This window comes from Myotis brandtii, unplaced genomic scaffold, assembly GCF_000412655.1.
Source record: "Myotis brandtii unplaced genomic scaffold, ASM41265v1 scaffold213, whole genome shotgun sequence".
In the NCBI taxonomy this organism is placed as follows: domain Eukaryota; kingdom Metazoa; phylum Chordata; class Mammalia; order Chiroptera; family Vespertilionidae; genus Myotis; species Myotis brandtii.
The window spans coordinates 240,565-245,708 of NW_005357962.1; positions in this window are offsets into that span (position 1 = coordinate 240,565).

The window sequence follows — 5,144 nt, forward strand, 5'->3', positions numbered from 1 at the left end:
ACCACCCCAAGGACCCGGCCCGCCTTTCTCCACCCCCGGTGCCCCGGTCACAGGCCCCCTCGTTCCCGCCCTCTTTGCGGGCTCCCACATTCTCCAACCCCAGGTCACGCCGTTCTCTCTCCCATTGGCCCGCCGCAGCTCCAACCATTGGCCCGAGGTACCTGTCCATTTCCTGGGAGAGTTCCACACCTCCGGGCTGGAGGAGGCCGCGGCCTCATTGGGTATGTGGGGAGGGATGGGTGGATCCTAAAAGGTAAAGCCCAGACTTCATTCAGTGCAAAAAGGCTGGAGGACGCCCTTCCCTTTGTTTGCGGTGTGTGGGTAGGGGTTCTGTTGGGCAGTACCGGGGTTTCTCATCCTACAGGGAGCTTTTGAAAATGAGCAGAGGAGAAGGGAGCTGGGTTGCGCCCCCCGGGAGAGCGTTTTCCCCTCCATCTACCTCTGACATTTGGATTCTCCCCTCTTGGATCTGCCTTTGCCGTGGTCCAACCAGTTGGATTGGCTCCACCCCACCTCCATCACCTTTCATTTCCCATTTAAGGCCTGCAGGCCCATTGAAATCGTCTTTAGAAAAACTCTTACAACGACAGTGCCCGCCTTTACAAAGAGTGCACACAGCTTTCCTTTTCCTGGGTTCCTGTAAGAAGAGATTCCAATACAGTGGTTTTTAGAATTCAGAAAGAGAGACCACGTTACAGGGGCTTCCAACTGAGGCTGGGAAAACTGTGGCGAAGTGGGCTTGGTCTCTCTGAAGAGACAACTTTCTTACAGTCCTGCATTTCTTTCACCTGGGTGAACTGCACCTCTGGTCACGGTGACATATATAAAAATTAGGTTAAGAACCAAAGTAGAGCCCAGCCGGTGTGGCTCAGTGGTTGAGCCTTGACCTATGAACCAGGAGGACACAGTTCGATTCCTGATCAGGGCACATGCTCAGGTTGCCGGCTGGATTCCCAGTGTGGGGCATGCAGAAGGCAGTTAATCAATGCCTCTCTGTCATCATTGATGTTTCTATCTCTCTCTCCCTTCCTCTCTGAAAGGAGGAGGCGGAGGAGGAGGAGGAGGAGGAGGAGGAGAAGAAGAAGAAGAAGAAGAAGAAGAAGAAGAAGAAGAAGAAGAAGAAGGAGAAATATATACAAGATGATGCTGCAGTTCATGATGAAGGGCTGGCCATTTTCTACATCCTTTTGTTATCCTCCGTTTCTCAAGCATTAAGAAGGAATGAGATAGGTCAGTGGTAGGCAAACCTCGGCTCGCGAGCCACATGCGGCTCTTTGGCCCCTTGAGTGTGGCTCTTCCACAAAATACCACGTGCAGGCCGTACACACGTACAGGGAACGTTGTGGAGTGAAAGAAGATGTAGTGTTGAGGATTGAGAAAGGTATGTTGAGATGGTTTGGACATATAGAGAGGATGAACGAAAGGAGATAGGCGAAACAAGTATACAAGACGAGTGTGGATGGGAGAGTTGGAAGGGGTCGACCTCAACGAATGTACCTCAATCAGATTGAGGACGTTTTTAGCAAAGGCCAGCTTAGGAGTACCCTAATTAAGTTAATAACAATGTACCTGCCTATATAGTTTAAGTTTAAAAAATTTGGCTCTCAAAAGAAATTTCAATCGTTGTACTGTTGATATTTGGCTCTGTTGACTAATGAGTTTGCCGACCACTGAGATAGGTGGTCCCTACTATTTCTTCTGTGCTTTAATCCCATCAGAGCAATGAAAATTTCCAATGAGGTTTTCTGGCGTTTCAAAACAACCAAATGCTGCAAGATCTAGCCCAGTCTTTACCAAACTGCCTTACCTTTTCCCCTTTAATGGTAAGAATAGATACAATTTATTTAGCAAGAGTTAGTGCTTCACTGAGTATTTCTTGTTTAATGTTAGTTTGGGGTTCATTGTTGGACAAACTGGAGACAGTGGGGTAATTGGGAAAGATAAGCAGCAACTGCATGACCTTGGGGAAGTACTTAACATTGCAGTGCAGTGTGTTCATCCATACAGTGAGGGGGTGGACTGGAAGATCTCCTGTGTTCTTGTAGGCCTGGCATCCTGTGGTTTGCACACGAGTATGGCTACACAGTATACCCACACAACCAAGGTCTTGAAGAAGAGATACTTGAGTGCTGTCCTGAAGAGCGTCCAGAGGAGGTCTTGAGAAAGGACTTCTGAGTAGATGCCCTAAAACAATGTTCAGATTCTTCTTGTACATAGGATCAGTGAACTGGAAAAGATATGGAGGAGTCTTGGAGTCAATTCTCTAGGTTTTGTTTAAGACAAACTATCCGACCCCCAAGCAAAAGAGAGCAGGATAATGGAGATAGAGAGGTCCTTTGTGTTTTTAAAAAAGACCATAAGGAAAAAAAAGGTTTTCTTGAGAAAAATTTATTTTGGAGGAAAATGGCATAGACATACACACAGAGACACAGAAAAAGAAAACCACTAGAAAGATACAGAGAAAACCATCCGTGGTGGGTCTTTCAAGTAGCAGGATTATGAGTCATTGGACAATTTTTGTCATTTTGCTTCTCAGTAATTTTTTGTATGTGCTACTATATCGCTTTGTGACTCTTCACTTCTCCCCCACCCAGAGGAGAAGGGGAAAATATTCCAGATCCCTCTAACTCCCTATATAATTTAAATATGTAATACCATAGCATGTGTTTAGCACCTCCTGAAGAGTCATTCATCAAACATTCTAAGAAGTCATTCTGTAAATGTTTGTCGAATGGGTAAGTGACAGGAATTCAAATGAGGGAAGATCCTTCGGGCTAAGTTTGCCTAGCAGGGTGTCATGGGAGAGGCAGAACCAAAGCTGGTCCTGGATGGGTACGGGGAGGAGCCAGGAAGAACCTGTGTTCAGGAAAGGAAGGAGGATATGGGCACAGCCACGGAGGTGGGAAAGCTTGAGTAAGCCCATCTGGATGGGATAAAAGGATGAGAAAGAACTCTGAAAAACAGGTTGAGACCAGATTGTATAGGGCCTTGTAATCACTTGATTCACACTAATAATTAATTATTTGTAATGATTTAATGTCTAGTTTGTTTACCGCACGGGCAGGGACCTGGTTCTTTACAGGCCTCCCAGCACCTAGAGAGCGCATCAGTCACTCTCGGTATGTATTTGTGACTGAATGGCTGGCGTGAGTACCCAGCTAAGAAGCATGGGCTTTGTTTAGCAGATAAAAGGTTATCATTGAAGGCTTTAGAGCAGGGCTGTGAGGGGATCAAATGTTACTGTCACTGTGGACTGGAGTAGATGAGAAATGCTTAAGTTGGGCATTGAAGGATGTGCACAACTTGATTAGTAGAGAACAGAAAGGTGGAGCTGGAAATTAATGTAATGGGCAGCAATAATAGGAATACCAGCCTGAGAAGAGGAGAGAGTACAAAATGGGAGTGATGGGGAATAAAATGGACTAAATAAAAGAAGGGCAGATTGCAAAAGACTTTGAAAGCCAGGTGGAATTACCAAGATTTCACCACTATTAATTTCTTGAGCAGGGGCTGACACATGTCACCCCAAAAAAGGACCATTTTCTCTACCCCACTGAAAAGTATAGCATAAGGCAGGGAGAGTATAATAGCAGTCAGCAATGCAGCTTGGCACTACTAGGCTCACTTCAGAAGATCATGATTTCTTCTGGGTCTGTCCATTAAAAACCATGTGGCTTTGAGCAGGGCACCTGGTTGAACCTGTTTCCTCATTTATTTTTTAAAAAGTTCTTTTGTTTTGTTTTGTTTTTTTACAGAGAGGAAGTGAGAGGGATAGAGAGTTAGAAACATCAATGAGAGAGAAACATCGATCAGCTGCCTCCTGCCCACCCCCTACTGGGGATGTGCCCACAACCGAGGTACATGCCCTTTGACTGGAATCGAACCTGGGACCTTTCATTCCCCAGGCCGACGCTCTATCCACTGAGCCAAACCAGTTAGGGCTCATTTTTTTAAATTTTAAACTAGAGGCCTGGTGCACAAAATTTATGCACAGGTAGGGTCCCTAGGCCTGGCCAGTGATGAGGGCCGATCGGGCCTTCCGGCTGCTGGCCAGGGCCTTCCTTCATTCCGCGCCGCCCCCTGGTGGTCAGCGCATGTCATAGTGAGCAATTGAACTCCTGGTCAAACTTCCAAGGGACACTTTGCATATTAGCCTTTTATATATATAGATAGGTATAAAATAGAAACTGCTTCTTCTAGAGGTTTATAGATTAAATGATACAAAATCTCTTAGCGTGCTGCTTAGCATCTACTGACAACTCAACATATTTACTTCCTTCTTTCCTCTGCCCATCACCTTCAGAAACATGCTTTACTTGCACCCAAGAAAACTGCAAAGGCTTCTTGACTGGAAGTTGAACTAGGTTCCCCCCACCCTTTTTTTTAAAGAAGGGATGGGAAAGGGGGAAAAAAAGAGAGAAAGAAGAAAAAAATGAAGAAAGGGAGGAAGGATGATGGGATTAGGAGTGACTTTTTTTTTTTTTTTATCCTATACTGTTCAGAATCTTCTACCATCAAAATGTACTGATTTTCTAATCAGGAAGTATGTTATGGTTAATGATGATCATGAAAAATTTTATTGAGCCCTAGCAGGTTTGACTCAGTGGATAGAGCACCGACCTATGGACTAAAGGGGCCTAGGTTGATTCTGGTCAAGGGCATGTGCCTTGGTTGCAGGCTTGATCCCTGGCCTTGGTTGGTTGTGTGCAAGAGGTAACCAATCCATGTGTCTCTCTCACATCAATGTTTCCCTCTCTCTGCCTCTCCCTGTCCCTTCCACTCTCTCTAAAAATCAGTGGAAATATATCCTCGGGTATAAGTGCAAACAAACAACAATTTTAATTATATGGAAACGTGCATAATATGATTAATGAAAAAATAGTGACAAAAACACCTTTATACAATACTAGAGGCCTGGTGCACGAATTCGTGCACAGGTGGGGTCTGTCTGCCTGGTCAGCGATTGGGTCATCTTGCCCAGTCCTGATCAGGGCTGATCAGGGCCGGCCAAACAGGGTGAGGGACCGCGGGAGGTTGGCTGTGGGAGTGCACTGACCACCAGGAGGCAGCTCCTGCCTTGAGCATCATAGCGACCTGTTGTAACGGTCACTTGGGCTTTTGTATATATAGATGATCAGAAATTG